Here is a 17,458-nt window from a genome sequence, read left to right on the forward strand (position 1 = left end):
TGGGATCACGGCAGGTTGGCTTGTTGGGCCTGGGGGAAGCACTCCTGCTCCTCCGGGCCCACAAGCTGTGCGATAATGGCATTTACCTGCTGTTTCGGGCCTTCTCGCCTCCTCTCATGTGGTGTGAAGGAGAAGGCCCAGGAATCCCGGCCCCAAGAGGTTAAAATAAAAAAGCTGTAAAAATGGAGGCCCACATGCTAGCTGCATAAACACTCACACACAGACATATACACACAAACATACACACACCAATAACATGAAAGGAACACAGGACTACTTGACAAACAGTATGCTGCAGATAGAGCTTAGCGATCCCACAAACAACGGATCAGATCAAAGCTCTGCAGTCCTGCCACACCCATTTGTGAATGATGGTGGATAATTAAACAACTAACGGGAAGAGGCTCTATGAACATCCCCATCCTCAATGATGGTAAAGCCCAGCACGTGAGTGCAAAGTTTTAGAAACCGTCTTCAGCCAGAAGTGCCGAGTGGATGATCCATCTCGGCCTCCTCCCGAAATCCCCACCATCACAGAAGCCAGTCGAACATCGAGGTGAAGAGTGACGCTGAGAGCAGATTTTAAAACCGCTGGAATATCAGTGAAATTAAATTGGCGAAAGTGGGAAACTCCGAGTCAGTTTTTCACTGTATATTCAGCATCCAATATTGGAGATAAAAGCTTTTGAAGGCGGCGAAAGTTTAAACCCCCCGTAGGGGAACTAAATCCCGGTCTCCCGCGTGACAGGCGGGGATACTCACCACTGCACCAACGAGGAACTGTTACATTCATCCCAGATGGTGTTAGACATGCTTCACGTATCAGTGCATTTCTTTCAACTGTTTATTTGATGACAGTTTCTTTCATTTTCCACGGGCCACTCTTGAAAGAACCATTTACATTTCCATCTCTTTGTTAGACAACGACAACTGACTCTGTCTTTCTTTCGTTCTTTCTTTCTCTCTCATCGTGGTGAGTTGCCCCACCTTAGTCCGGGGTTTAATTCCCCGACGGGGAGGTATCAGTTTTCAGACGCTAACTTTTAATTTTATGTCTTCGCCGAGCTTCTTCCGAAACAAAAACTACAGAGCAAAAAAACAGGTGATTGTCACTTTCAGAATATTATTGTACGGAGACTATTTGAGGACTGGATGCAGAGCAATTGTGATTTTTACTAACTGGTGGTTAAGGTGACAGATTCGAAATTCATTCATTTCCCCCGCGCAGGTTCAAATCTAACAGACTTCAGATCCCGTCATTTATTCACCTGTTTCATCTCTGCGTTTCAAAATTCAACAAGTTTCTTGTAGAATTAATAATTCTTAAGTGAATTAAAATTCCACAGCATTGAGAACCTCGAGTTTTATGCTCATTTTAATTGATCTGCAAGATTTCACGAAATCTACGACAGAAATGGAACAAAAATCAGCCAAATTATCCATATTCTGACTCTCAGTATTTCTGAGTCAATCCATGTGTATGTGTGTCTGTCTGTCTGTCTGTGCATGTGCCTCATATTTTCTATATTTTCCTGAGAAGATCTGTCTCTTTCTGTCTCACTCTCTCCCGCGTTACCCACATCATGATCCAACATGAGATGGAAAAGTGGTCGGTAATTCTTCTTTCAACAGTGGTCCGTGAAAAGTTAAACAAACTGTCATCAAATGAACAGTTCAAACAGATTCACTGAAACGTGAAGCATCTGTGGTGAATATACGGCAACTGTTTGCACGGATTCCTCGTTAGTATAGTGGTGAGTATCCCCGCCTGTCACGCGGGAGACCGGGGTTCAATTCCCCGACGAGGAGGTTATTGCTGCTTTCGAAGCTTCACTTTCATTTATCTGCAATATTGGATGTTGAAAATACAATGAAAAACTGACTCGGCCTTTCCCACTTCCACAAATTGATTTCACAGCGATTTTAAAAATCTGCTCTCTGCCTCACGCTTCAGCTCGATGTGAGAACCACAATGATGGGCAAGAAATAAAATGCAGAATCGCGCTGTCACCAGCCCGAAACAGAGAGAGACAGGTCTCGGAACAGGCGCAGACATGAAAGGTCTCACAGACAGCAATGAAAATGATGCATGTTTCAGTGAATCTATTTTAACTACTTCTTTGATGACAATTTGTTTAACTTTCCACATGCCAGTGTTGAAAGAAGACTTACTTTCTATCTCTTTGTTAGTCAAGGTCCAGAGAAAAATTATTTGGGGAGCAGGGAAAAAGTGACAGATAGAAAGAAAGAGAGAGACACTCAGAAACGCATATAACAAGTGAGACAGACATAGTCATATTCACACATACACAAACACACACATTCCTAGCTACATAAACACTCACACACAGACATATACGCACACCAATAACCTGAAAGTAACACAGGACTACTTGACAAACAGTGGAAGCAGCATGCTGTAGATAGAGCTAAGCGATCCCACAAACAACGGATCAGATCAAAGCTCTGCAGTCCTGCCACACCCATTTGTGAATGATGGTGGATAATTAAACAACTAACGGGAAGAGGCTCCATGAACATCCCCATCCTCAATGATGGTAAAGCCCAGCACGTGAGTGCAAAGTTTTAGAAACCGTCTTCAGCCAGAAGTGCCGAGTGGATGATCCATCTCGGCCTCCTCCCGAAATCCCCAACATCACAGAAACCAGTCGAACATCGAGGTGAAGAGAGAAGCTGAGAGCAGATTTTAAAACCGCTGGAATATCAGTGAAATTAAATTGGGGGGAAGTGGGAAACTCCGAGTCAGTTTCACACTGCATATTCCGCATCCAATATTGGAAATTAATGAGAGAAAAGCTTTTGAAGGTGGAACTGAACCCCGCTCTGCCGCGTGACAGGCGGGGAAACTCACCACTATACTAACTACTACGTTGACCGTACAGTCATCCCAGATGGTGTTAGACATGCTTCATGTATCAGTGCATTTCTTTTCACTATTTATTTGATGATAGTTTGTTTCATTTTCTACGGGCCACTCTTGAAAGAACCTTTTACATTTCCATCTCTTTGTTAGACAACGAACAACTGACTCTGTCTTTCTTTCGTTCTTTCTTTCTCTCATATCGTGTTGAGTTGCCCCGCCTTCGTCCGGGGTTTAATTCCCCGACGCGAAGGAAGCATTTATTAGACTCCAACTTTTAATTTTATGTCTTCGCCGAGCTTCTTCCTAAAAATAAGCTACAGAGAAAAAAAAACAGGTGATTGTCACTTTCAGAATATTATTGTACGGAGACTATTTGAGGACTGGATGCAGAGCAATTGTGATTTTTACTAACTGGAGATTAAGGTGACAGATTCGAAATTCATTCATTTCCCCCGCGCAGGTTCAAATCTGACAGACTTCAGATCCCGTCATTCATCAACCTGTTTCATCTCTGCGTTTCAAAATTCAACAAGTTCCTTGTCGAATTAATAATTCTAAAGTGAATTGAAATTCCACGATGTTGAACACCGCGAGTTTTATGCTCATTTTAATTGATCTGCAAGATTTCACGAAATCTGCAACAGAAATCGATGAAAAATCAGCCAAATTATCCATGTTCTGTATCTCTGTATTTCTGAGTCACTCCATGTGTATGTGTGTCTGTTTCTGTGTGTCTGTGTCTGTTTGTCTGTGAAAGTGCCTCATAGTTTCTATGTTTTCCTGCGTCGGTCTCTGTCTCTTTCTCTCTGAACAGAGTGAGACAGAAAACTGCTCACTATTCCAGGATCATCCTGGAATCCAAAGATATCCCCTGTATCTCTTCTCGACCACAAACTGTCTTCTTGCACCCCCTGCCTCTTCCACACTCACCAAAAAAATTGCGAGGAGCTCCTGGACTATTCTGTCACAAAGATTGAGACCATCCGTTCAGCTGCCGCTCCGGTGGAAAGCTCTCCACTGGATCGGCATACCGAGCACAAAAGAAGATGGAGTGGTTGTTGGAGGCCAATCATCTCAGCCCCAGGACATTGCTGCTGGAGTTCCTCAGGGCAGTGTCTTTGGCCCAACCATCTTCAGCTGCTTCATCAATGACCTTTCCCCCATCATAAGGTCAGAAATGGGGATCTTTGCTGACGATTGCGCAGTGTTCAGTTCCATTCGCAACCCCACAGATAAGATGCAGTCAGTGCCCACATGCAGCAAGACCTGGACAACATCCAGGCTTGGGCTGATAAGTGGCAAGTAACATTCACGCCAGACAATTGCCAGGCAATGACAATCTCCAACAAGAGAGAGTCTAACCACCTCCCCTTGACATCCAATGGCATTACCATCGCCGAATCCCCCACCATCAACATCCTGGGGGTCACCATTGACCAGAAACTTAACTGGACCAGCCATATAAATACTGTGGCTACAAGAGTAGGCCAGAATCTGGGTATTCTGTGGTGAGTGACCCACCTCTGGACTCCCCAAAGCCTTTCCACCATCTGCGAGGCACAAGTAAGGAGTGTGATGGAATACTCTCCACTTGCCTGGATGAGTGCAGCTCCAACAACATTCAAGAAGCTCGGCACCATCCAGGACAAAGTAGCCCACTTGATTGGCATCCCATCCACCACCCGAAACATTCACTCCCTTCACCACCGGCGCACCGTGGCTGCAGTGTGTACCATCCACAGGATGCACTGCAGCCACTCGCCAAGGCTTCTTCGACAGCACCTACCAAACCCGCAACCTCTAACAGCGAGAAGGACAAGGGCAGCAGGCACATGGGAACCACACCACCTGCACGTTCCCCTCCAAGTGACACACCATCCCGACTTGGAAATATATCACCGTTCCTTCAGCGTTGCTCAGACAAAAACCTGGAACTCCGGACCTAACAGCACATTGGGAGAACCTTCACCATACGGACTGCAACGGTTCAAGAAGGCCGCTCACCACCACCTTCTCAAGGGCAATTAGGGATGGGCAATAAATGGTGGCCTTGCCAGCGACGCCCACATCCCATGAACGATTAAAAAAATACAATAATGGCGCGGGTGGGATACAAAACCATGGGTGCCGAGCACAGTGGATTAGCAGCCCGTTCCCGTAACCACTCGGCCACCTTGTCGCATGAACAGTGCAAAGAAAGCCTTTTTATTTTATTCTTTCAAGGCAAAAGTCTTGGACTGAAAGGTCAGTGTAAGAAAGCCGCTTTTCAATCACCAGTTCCCAGATTCTAAAGGTTGCAAAGCTGATATGGTAGTGTGGCTGAGCGGTCGAAGGCGCTGGATTGAGGTCCCAGTCTCTGTCGGGACGTGGGTTTAAATCCCACCGCTGCTACAATTTGAGGTGCTGGTTGTTTCGGCCTCATCGCTCAGAATCCTTCTTTTCGAAGCAGCGCCATTGCTGTTGTTCAGGCACAACTGCCACACCTGATGTCCCTCGTCGTGATCGTTTTGTGGTTAATACTCTGCGTTGTGGTCGCAGTCACCTCCGTGCGAATCCGAGTCTCCACAGAGTGTCATTTACCGATTTTCTCCATTGCCACATATGCTAAGAGAATGCAGCAAGAAATCAATCTTTCGCACAAGAAATAATATTATTTTGGTGAAACCTTTTAATTCCGTCAAATCCCAGCACTCTCACATGCCTGTACTTGATGTTCCACAGTTCAAACCCGCCTCTTCTCCCAGCTTTTTCTTCCTTCCACAGTCAATAGGCCGCCTTTACTTTCCTCCTTCCATTTCATGAATATTGCCGACTCTAACATTCACTTTCACGATCTCACGCCTTTAAGTTTGTTCTGCTCCGACCGCTGTTTCTATTGGGCACATGTCCCATTCACACCAATGTTCATTTGTGCCTTGAAACCAGTCGATACATTTCGATCTGCGTGACCGCTCGACAGACAAACACGACGAAAGCAGGGCTGGTCTCTGGAAAGACAGCCGCCCGAATGTTCACGAAATTTACTTGGGGAATCTTGTGATCCAGGGGATGGTAACTGAAGAACTGGTTTTTGTTTTGATGCTTGTTGGCTCTTTTCTCTCAGCAGTTGAGTTGCGTGAGCGACGGGCAGCGCTACAGAGCTGCGAATGGCGGTTGAAAGGTTCACATTTGGCAAGTTGGGGCGGTGCAGTAAGATCGGAAGTGTTCCGCCTTGATCTTAATAGTTCTGTTGAAACCTGTGATTGAATCGAGTAGAGGATAAATGTAAAGAGCGCCTGTGGGGAAAACGGAGCGATTACAGGCCATGAGCGAAAGGTCTTTCAAATTCTCGTGGCGCAGGACGCTGTGTGTGGAAACGGCAGATTTTAAACGCATGTGTCGGAAAGTAAAGTGTGATCTTGTGTGTGAGAAGAGCACAAGAAAGTTGTGCTTGAAGCTGCGCCCTTGAGGCAAGTTGCAGGTTGTCAGGAAAACTGCTATCGTGAAAGCTCAAAAATAAACCCAGAAACTGCTGGCAACACTCAGCAGGTCAGGTAGTATCTGTGGAGAGATACTCGCTTTACCGGGGGCCTCATTGTGCACTTTGATTAATACTAAAGACCTGTACAAGATGGACGGGTTGCACCTCAACAAGGCTGGGACCAATGTCCTCGTCGGGATTTTACCCTTGACTTATCAGCGAGCGATACCGGCCTTTACTGGGCCTCAGCTATTTACAATGTATATGAGTGTAAAAAGATCTCTGACGCTAGCGACGTGGGAAAGTAAGCTGTGAGGAGGACACAAAGTGTCTGCAAAGGGATACAGACAGGTTACGTGAGTGGACAAGGTGGCAGGTGGAGTATAATGTGGGGAAATGTGAGGTTATTCACTTTGATAGGAAGAATAGAAAAACAAAATGTTTTAAAATGGTGAGCAACTCTTGAATATTCATGTTCAGAGAGACTTGGGTGTCCTGGTGCAAGAAACACAGAAAGTTAACATGTTGGTACAGCAAGCAATTAGGAAGGCAAATGGCATGTTGGCCTTTATTGCAAGGGGGCTGGAATACAAGAGTAAGGAAGTCTTGTTGCAATTGTACGGGGCTTTGGTGAGACCACACCTGGAGTAATGTGTACAGTTTTGGTCTCCTTATCTAAGCAAGGATAAACTTGCCTGAGAGGCGATGTAAGAAAGCTTCACTTGGAGATGAGGGTGATGATGCCTTTCCTCGTGGACTCTGCCATGCTGTCTGCCAGAAGCATATCCCCGTACACTTCCAGTCGGTCTGGGTCTATCCAGTCCCACAGAGCCAACGGCAGTTTCATGCCAGAGCGCCAGTACCGAATCTGCCCCGGTGACGAGGAGATGTCGACATATGTCTTCACCGCCTGGAGGTCATTTGGTGGGCGGATCGCCCGCCGTTTATACAAACCGCGGGAATTTCCCTGCCGTTCATTTCAATGGGAATCAGAATGGTCTTGGGCCGTAGCACAAAGTGGGTGATAGCGGATAGGCCGCCCATCACACATCCCACCTGATATTCAGTTCCCTTGACTTCAGTGGGACTTGACTGAATATCAGGAGGAAGCTTCAGCGAGCGATACCGGCCGTCAGGCGGTACCGTCCAGGAAGAATTCCTGCCCCAGGTGGTTTTAATAACGAGCGGTCAATCTGCAAGGCCAGTTTTACACCAGATCACCAAGCGGAAAATGTACCCCAGAGAGTCTGTAATTATTCGTTCTGGGAACTGAAGTATATAGAAATTCAAGACAATAAATTTTCTGAATTTGTACATTTCCTGTGACCAGAACTACGACCATCTCCTGTGGAACAAACGGATTTGTGTTAACATTGCAGAGAATCCATTGGAAATCCACATTGTGAATTGAAACATTCATCATTGTACAAATTCCGGATTGGTGTCGGTCATTCAAACATTATCACAGACACTCGCTTTATTTCATCTTATTCATCTCTCTCCCACCGTGAGATAAATATCTAACCCTCTGACACCAAAATCAACGAGCGACATATGTTTTCATCACGTTCATCGCGAAGAACTAATGGATCATCTTTAGTACAGCTGATTCAGACACTCTCAGAGGTCTCTTTTGGGCCTCTGTGAATGATCAATAAATGGATTGAAAAGGGCGGGTCAGTTAAAATCTGATTTTTTACCGTATTAACAAACAGCCAAGTGATGAGGAGATTCTAATTGCCAGTTTAGTGCAGACACCATGTGATGAGTTCAGCACTCACTCGAAAGCAAACTGAGAGCTGGTCTGTTTCTGGCTCTGTGATATTGGAAGGAGTGACTGGTTGTGTTTCAGGGGTCTGTGCTGTGCTGATGACTGGAGCAGAAAAAACATCTTTGGGCTGAAATCTACACCTGATTCTTTGATGCCTCGTGTGTTTGGACCTTTTGAACATCTGCTTTGCTCAGACAGCCTGTCATTGTCCTTCTTAGAGAAACAAATATATGGAAAATATACAATCCTAGAATCTCACAGCACAGGAGGCCATTCGACCCATCGTGCACTGGCCAGCTCTTTGAAGGATGTAACCGATTACTCCCATTCCCGTGCTCTTTACCCATAAAATTTGTAATTTTTACCTTTTCAAGTATTTATCCAATTTTCCTTTTAAAGTTACGATTGAATCGAGCTCCACCATCCTTTAAGGCAGTGCGTTCCAGATCATAACAATTCGCTGTGTAAAAAATCTCCTTATTTCCCTTCTAGTTCTTTTGCCAATTATCTTAAATCTGCGTCCGTTGGTTGCCGACCCTCCCGCCAGTGGGTGAAGTTTCTCCTTATTTACTCGATCAAAACCCCTCTTAATTTTGAACACGTGGATTATTTCTACCCTTAACCTTCATTGCTCGAAGCAGAACAATCCCAGGTTCTCGAGTCTCTCCACACAACTAAACCCCATCCCTGGTATAATTCTGGTAAATCTCCTCTCCATCCTCTCCAAGACCTTGACCTCCTTAATAAATTATAGTGCCCAGAATTGGACACAATACTTCAGATGAGGCCTGAACAATGATTTATAAACGTTTCACATAACTTCCTTGCTTTTGTGCTCTATTTCTCTATTATTAAGCCAAGGAACCGGATGCTGTTTTAACGGTTTCACCAACTTGTGCTGCCGCCCTCCGCTCTAATCCCATTGCCCGTCTCTCGGTCCTGTCCCCGGGCTCGGGGACTCTCGGCCGGTCCAGGGCCCTTTAAGAGGGACGCGCCACACTGCGCATGTGCGCCGTTTATTTAAATCAAACCGTGCGATTCAAAGGAAAAGTGACGTCAGTTTCCGTCACAATAAAAACCGCTCGTTCTCAACCGAAAAAACGGAAAGTTTGTCTCGCGACACAACAGGAAGCGGTCACTGATCCGGCGGGTGATGTGCGCATGTGCGAACATTCTCCCAGAGTGCAGCGCGGCCTGTCTCACAGATGGGGCCTTTTCTGTGCCGCTCTGCATTGTGGGAGATTCGGCCGCCATGACGGGCCCGGGTCACCGAGTTCATCCAATCACAGGTGAAGCTTCCCGGATTGGTGGAACCGACAGAGTGCAGGTGGTCTGTGGAGCGAGAGAATCTCTGAGAAGAGGGGCAGCCAATTGGGGAAATCACAGGAGGTGGTGACCGGTCATAAACCCAATCGGTGAATGACGGATTGAACCAAGGAAAGGAATGAAGAAACTCGACTGGGACCTGTGGGAACAGGCGGACTAATAAATTTAACCCGTGTCCAGTTCAGGTCACCACATTACAGGAAAGATGGGATTGGACCAGAGAGGGTCCAGAGGAGATTTACAAGGATGGTCCAGGAGTCGAGACTTTTAGCTATGAGGAAGGATTGGATCGGCTGGAGTTGTTTTCATTGGAACAGAGGAGGCTGAGGGGGGATTTAATTGAGGTGTATAAAATTATTGGGGGCCACGCGGACTGCGTCACTTCAAGGCGGCAACTCACCCCCACCTTCTCAAAGGCAAATGGGATGGGCAATAAATGCTGCCCTTGCCAGTAACACCCACATCTCATGAACAAATAAAAAAAGAATATGAAGGTCCGATATCCCTTAGCAGAGAGGCCAATAACCAGGGGGCATATATTTCAAATAATTGGAAGAATTCGAGGGGATCTGGGGATAATTTTTTTCACCCAGAGGGTGGTGTGGGTTTGAACCTGACTCGCTGAAAGGGTGGTAGAGGCAGAAACCAACATCGCTTTTTATAAGTACTTGGATGCGCACTTGAAGTCCCGTCACCTGCAAGGCTGCGGACCAAGACCAAGAGTGCGATTAGGCTGGATAGCTTTTTCAGCTGGCACAGACAATGGGCCGAATAGCCTCCTTCTGTGCTGTAAATTTCTATGATTCTATAACCCCTAGGTTCAAATGTAACATGGCAAAAGATACATGTCTACGGTTCAAAAAAATATCTTTATAGGGAGGGGACAATGTAGAGTTCTGCCCGAAAATGTTGTTCACACAGACTCCATGAATTATTTTAAATGGGAATAATAGTGGAGGCACCTTGGAACAGAGGAACATTAAATTGGATGAGGGGGCGAGAGGAAAGTCACCTGTTTCTGTCCTGTAAGATCCTAAGCTTCATTGAGAATGAATTCATGAAGCATTTCTACATGGTATTTTGTTGCAACATTTTACAAATACCCCAAAGTAGTTCTCCTGGTGTCCTGGCCAGTATATCCAGTTTGTAAAGCCTCCCTGAAATGTTTACATGTAAATCAGACAGCAGTCAGAAGAGGGTAGGATGGCCCTACACTACACTGTATTGTCATCTATTGGGTTTAAAGTTTCCGAACATTATTTATCAATAGTGTGAGGAAGCTCAGAGTGAAAGTGAGGAGGGGCCGTCTGATTGCAGTTTCCACTGGAAGAAAAATCACCTTGTGTGTCGTGAGCAGAAATGAATTGCTATTGTTAAAAGTTCCCACTAACTTATTGTTATTCTACTTTCACAGAACGAGCCTGGATCTCCTGCTATGTTTAAACACTAAACTTCAGTGATTATAGCTTAAGTAAAATATTACTATGATTTGATTTAAATGGAGAAGTGGTTTCCACCTGCCAAAGAATGTTGTCTGAAGCGAGGGTGTTTACTGCTAACAGCTCCCATCCTGTTTAATAGACCCCCTGAATGTCTGATTTACCAAAAAGAAAAACCCAGCTCAGTAAAGATAAACAAATATGCTCTTATTAAATCTGAAGACCATTTTATGAACAAATTTCAGTATTTCAAAGGCAAGGTTGTCCCAGACATGGATTGTACCCAATTCACTGTAAATTTATAAAGACACAGCCAGTTTAACGACCAGGGGACATAACCTCGAAGTTCGAATTAGGACTTTCAGGAATGAAGTTAAGAGACACTTCCACACACAACGAGTGGGAGAAGTTAGGAACACTCTTCCACAAATGGCAGTTGATGTTAGCTCAATTGTTAAATCTATTATCTCAGGTTAAAATTTTGTTAATCAAAAAGGTAAGGGATATGACTAAGGCAGGTATATGGAGTTATGTCACAGATCAACCATGATCTCATTGAATGGTGGACCAGGCGAGAGGGGCTAAATGTCCAACTCCTGTTCCGATTGCCACCCCTCAAATATAGTGAATGATAAACAATAACGTAATCTGAAAAATAGGACTAACCACTTACAATACAATCCTGAGGGCCTGCCGTGAGGGGAAGCCGAGGATAACGAAACTTCAGGCTGTGCTCACGAGAAGACAGGTGAAATTCAAATCCAACAGAGGTAAATCACAACCGCTGGGCTCCCCGTCCCTCGCACTCTGTGCCTGTACCCAATGAGCACAACATTGCCCCCGGTGAACATTAATCTTTACACTGGGCATTGGAAATTTACTTGGAGCCCCAGCCCAACAAAACAAAGATCTTCAAACCAGGGGCAGAGATCTTCAATCTTGGAAGAGAGTTCAAGTCCACCCACTTTCAATCCGATTGGTGTTTGGACAATTAGCTCCAAATGGGAAAGTTTAGGAGTTTGGAGCCCATGTGCGGATTCGAGTGATCAATGGCCACAGAGCACCAAGGGAATGATTGGGCAGTCAACCACCTGGCACCAGTACTTCAGGCCAGTCCCACTGTCCCTTCAGAGCTCATTGACTTGCACAATGAGGGCCTAGCAAGCCTTCACCCATTGCTGCAGCCATCCCTGGACTGGGCCTGGATACACTATTACCAGCCATTCTGCCACTAGTTACATGGACCCATTTCAACCCATTTCACTAACAGGAGGAACTGACGGAGGAGTGCAGTGTGTTACTAACACGGTATTGAGCACTCATTGTGTCGTTGACTGGAGACAGTGAGAAAGGAGCAACCAGCCATGAGAAGATACAAGTGGTCACTGCTTTATTGGTCATTTGATAACTAGTTAAACTGGGTTTGCTTGTGTTTCCTGTTCAGGAACAAGGCAATCCAAGAAGCAGAGATCAGAGAGACAGCGCTCACAGTCAGGGCCAAGATCAGGACCACTTCAGACGCAACACCGATAAAGCAACAAGAAACCAATGGTTAGTGAAGGAAATACTGAGGGGAAAATGGAAACTAGCAGTCGGCCAACTCACCACCTGGAGACCTCTCCTGCATCCTTTGCTCAACATCATTAAGGGGCTCAGTTGCCAGGTCTGTCACATGAGGATCCAGAATGACCAAGGGTCCAAGTGAGGCCTCACCCTCCCACTTCAACACAGCATCACTCTCTGCAATATCAAACATTCCAGTTAGAGGGTAAAGGTTGACCTCCAACAATCAAGAGGATCAATGTCCTGCCAGGTCCAGATACAACATCCCTCCTTCCTCTGGAATCAACGAGGAAATCCCTTGTGGCACTGCACTTGCCCAGATGACAACAGGCACACACGTCATTGGTCGATTCTTCCAAAGGGGTCCAGCTCAACCAGAGAATCAGTTTATCAACCAGGTTGTCCATCACCCTTTAATCAACACATCCCTGAACGAGAGAGGGAACTTACATATTCTGGAAAGTACAAGCTTTGTTCATGGAATCTCTCCGATCCACTGCAGCAACTTTCAGGTGACAGGTGATGAAAATCTGAGGGACACATTCAATACAAGTTGTTATTTAGTGACCTCCTCCCAACATGGGGAACCCAATGTTTGGCTTCATCTCCAAAGAAGCGGAACGCATCCAGGTCAAACTGGAGTTTGTCCAGCTCACGTTCACCTCTTGGCAACACAAAGGTTGAAAAGGAGTCCTCAGCTTTGCTGTCCAGGAGGCAACTGAAGAAAGATTTAAAAAGGGACAAAGTGAATTAAGTGAACCGATTGAGACAGAACCAGCTGGAGAAAGCAGAGAGCTCCTTACCCATGGGAGTCAATGATGTTGTATCTTGGGGTGGAATCCTTGTCTGGGCTCAATGTAGCTGCACAGCTGTCAATGTAGAGCTTCAAGGGCATGTGGTTGGTCATTGAAACAGAGGCCTCAATGTGAATGAGGTCACCCAGGTAGTAGACAGTCGAGGTGCGCTCTGTAAGCCAGTCATCTGAAGTACAAGAGGAAAAGGGTTGGAGACAGTGGGTATAACTCCCAGTGGGAGACGACAGAAAAGCACTCCCCATCCACCCATCACATACCGTTCATAAGACGCAGTGAGAATGACAGAAGCCCTTCTCCAGACTTGGCCGAGCTGAATGGGATCCAGGTGGGCTTGATAGGGTCACTGCTCACATTGCCCTTCCTGAAAGGACAGTACAGTAATTTCAGGACAACTTCACAGAACTGCACCTGCTGTAGACCTTATTTGCAATAGAGTAAAGATACTTACCTAAAATAGTGGCACTCAATGGGAATGACTGCTCCATTAGTTCTCACAACAACAGATCCACGAGCATTTCGGGTGTGGTTCAGGTGGGTGGTGTCGACCAGGAAATCGCCAGCCATCTGAAAGACATCAGCTTAAGGAATGAAGAGCTGGTCTCATTGAACAAAAGCTATTTCTGGTCATTTTCCTACCCTGTTAAGCAGCAGTTTAAGGGGTTTCAGCTGCTCCTCAATGACACATGATTGAAGTAGCTCCACCATTGGTGGAAGTTGCCTGGAGCAGCCTCTGTTACTCTGCTCAGTCCAACTTCTATTACAGGGGACTTCAGGCCTGCAGTCAGAAAGCCCTGAAATGATTGGCACTGCCAGATTTGATGAGCATTCTTTCCCAGAAAGAATAGAGCTTTCACCTGAAGGGGCTTCAAGTTAACCCTGATATGGAGCACAAAACACAACATCACTTTTAAATCTCATCTGTGTCCGTGGAATCAATGGTATTGGCAGGTGTAACAACCAAAAGTGGAGTTCCCCTTTAATACACTGTATCCCAATTATTGTTCCACTTGTTTCATCTTTCAAGGGAAGTCTCAACAGGAACTTCCACACTGAACATTCATTGACCACAAGTTGAGGCAACAGGCCTGAACATCCACAGGAAGGAACGGAAAAGATAAATCAATTGAGGCACAAAAGAACAGAGTGGTTTGGAGAAATGCAGGTGAAGGTTCAAGGCCAATAGAGTTGAATCTCAGAGTTAGAGAGTAGCAATGACCCATTTAAGAAAGATGCAGTCCCTCAGTGACAAGTTGAAGTTCTTTTTAAATATAAAGCGAAGATTGACATGTCAACATAAATAAGTAGTTTCACACAGGGTGATACTTCACAGTGGGCAAAAATTTATACACAGATTTCATTCAGGGATCTCCTCAGTGGCTGGAGTTTCCCCCGATGTTCATGAGTTCAGAGTGGGCAGTAATCGACACAGTGAAATTGGAGCAAGAGTTGAGGAATCACATTACCTGCAATCTGCTACCACATTCATGGAGCCCATAGTCAAAGAGGACAGTGTGGTTCTGAGAGGAGATCCCAGTTGGCCGATAACCTGCTGTCCCCAGGGTCAGGTCAGCAGCTTTAATCAGGTGCCTGGTTCTCAATAAATCCATGTCTCCCCTCACCAGCATGTTCTGCTCTCCACACTGCACCATCACAGTCTGCAGTGGAGACAGACTTCTCCCCTCAGACACACTGAAATGGGAACCAAAGGGACGCACAGGGGGAGGGACTCTCTGGGGCACAGGAGTGGGTTTTACTCTTCTCCATGGAAATCTCTGGCCTCGAAACTGTTGCCAAATATCAGAGCAACAAACCGCTCCAACTAACACCAGCACCGGGAACAAACCTCTCACTGCAAAATCCCCCATGATACCAAACAACTCAACTGTCACTTTACCCACCAACCAGCACCTATTTTTTTTCTCTTCTTTTTTTTCCTTTTTTTCTTTTTCTTTTATCACTTTACCCACCAACCAGCACCCTTTTTTTTTTCTTTTTTTTTGTGTTTTTTAGGCCCCCCTTTTATAAGAAGGGGGGGTGTAGGGTGTACTTAAGTACTAAAAACCAAATAAAACGAAACCAGGCATCAAATTAAAATTTTATTTTCCTCGTCCAGGATGTATCACCAGCCTGAAAATATAGGGCTCGATTTTAAAAGTAAAGAACGGGTGGGTTGGGGGCGGGGGTGCATTGAAAATTGCCACCATTTCAGACCCGCCTCCAACCCGCCCATTTCCCGTTTTCACAGGGGCGGGCGACCAACCCACTCCCAGGGGGCGGGTCGGGCCTCATAACCTTTCAAGGAGGCTTCAGGCATCCATTTTTTACTAATTCCCGATTTCAACCCCGGGGGGGCCGGATTCCTGGGCCTTCTGTTTTACTCCTCGTGAAAGGAGGTGAGAAGGCCCGAGACTAACAGGTAGGTGCCTAGAAAGGCACAGCTTGTGGGCCCTGAGGAGCAGGAGTGCTTCCCCCAGGCCCAACAAGCCTAACTGCACCGACACCCCTCCCCCGATCCCAGACCCCCGACCCCGATCGTCCCCCTCCGACCCCCGACATTCCCCTCAATGATTGCTGACCCCTGCAATGACCCCCGATCCCATCCCACATGACTTGCGACCCCCGTGCCCACCTATGCCCATCCATGCCCCGTGCTCACCCGTGCCCCCATCCATGCAAACAAAGACTTACCTGAAGATGTCCTCTCCCTGGCTGGTTTCCCGTCCCACTGAGACCAGCCTGTCAATCAACCGGTCAGTCAGACGGGAAACAAAAAAAATAAAAGATGTCCTTTCGTCAAAATCTTAAGGACGTCCCGGAAACCCGTACTCATGGGTTTCCTGACCTCAAATTGAACCGCCCCTTTCCCGGCTCCGTTTTAAAATCACCCTCATAATCTCTGAACATCAACCATGGAGTGGAGTGAACAAATAGGTGGCAGCTGCAGTTAAAGGCAGAGAAATGGAATATATAGAGAGAGGGAGGGTGGATAAAGAAAGGGAGCAACTTAAACAGAGAGGGGTGGACGGCAGACAGAGAGATCCAGGAACGGGGCAAAATGAGGGGATTGTGTAGAAAACGGGTCAGCAAAATTGCAGAGAACAGGGCCAGGCACAGAGAGAAAGTGGATAGGGACAGAGTGGGAGGGAAGAGAGAGGGTAAAGAGCGATTGATGGGGATGATCGAGAGGGATGAAAAGGAAGTGAGAGAGTGAGGGGTAGGGAAACAGTGAGGTGGACTCAGAGGTGAGAACTCGGTTGGGAGAGAATGGGAGATGGGGAGCAAGGTAGAGAGGGATGCGGATCGAGTGAAAGGGACAGGGAGGAAGAGAGATACACTAGTATGCAAGGAGTTGGAGGCAAATAAGCAGGGGAATAGGAAAAGTGAGATAGGCAATGGGAGATAGAGAGGGATGAAGACAGATACAGACCGTGTCAGAGAGAGAGAGACAGAGACTTGAACGGGAAGGTGGGAGACAGAGAGACAGGCCCACGGACAGCTGTGTTCATGCTGCAGGTCAGCCATTCTTTAAGATGATCTCAGCTATTTAGATTCACAGATTATTCATTTAATGGAAATTTCTTACAGTAACGAGAGAGCAGGTCCCCAGTGACACCAGGACCAGAGTTTTATTAACACAGCACATGGAGATTTCTTACACAGTCCAACCCCTTACTGGCAAAGTCACACATTGTACAAAAGGGATCCAACAAACTCCTGAAATTTGTCACTTAGTTACAAAGAGGGTTATTCATATATCAGTGATAACGCCCTTTGTACAACTTGCTGTCTGCAGGAACTGAGCTAACTTGAGCCATGTTTATTTTTTTTAAAATTCTATGTCCCTGACCCCGTCTCCCCGTGCGTCCCTGACCCCGTCTCCCCGTGCGTCCCTGACCCCGTCTCCCCGTGCGTCCCTGACCCCGTATTTGGCGTTTTCCCCTTTCACTCTTTCTGACTGAAACTTGTCTGATGAGTGGTAACACTGTCATACAAGGTACTTTCTGAATCCTCACTGCCTGTCTGTACAATTCACCTTCTCCCCCTAACCTCTGTGGTGTTGCCGTGGATTTCTTCCAAACACACATTGGCCTCACCCCTTCCTGCTTTGTCAACATCTCTTCCTTTGAGCATTATCTCTGGACTCCTCCTCTTCGATCACCTCCCTGCCGATCCCCATACCCCGCCCTCCCATTGCTCCAC

The 17,458-nt window shown here is 46.3% G+C and overlaps 1 non-coding gene across 1 annotated transcript; it reads left to right on the forward strand.

Moving 5' to 3' along the window:
- The first annotated feature begins 1,737 nt into the window (after positions 1-1,737).
- Positions 1,738-1,809, forward strand: trnad-guc (transfer RNA aspartic acid (anticodon GUC)). Its single transcript has one exon. It is a non-coding gene; the product is annotated as a tRNA-Asp (tRNA).
- Positions 1,810-17,458: the final 15,649 nt, after the last annotated feature.

The sequence above is a fragment of the Heptranchias perlo genome, chromosome 35 (genome assembly GCF_035084215.1).
Source record: "Heptranchias perlo isolate sHepPer1 chromosome 35, sHepPer1.hap1, whole genome shotgun sequence".
Taxonomy (NCBI): Eukaryota; Metazoa; Chordata; class Chondrichthyes; order Hexanchiformes; family Hexanchidae; genus Heptranchias; species Heptranchias perlo.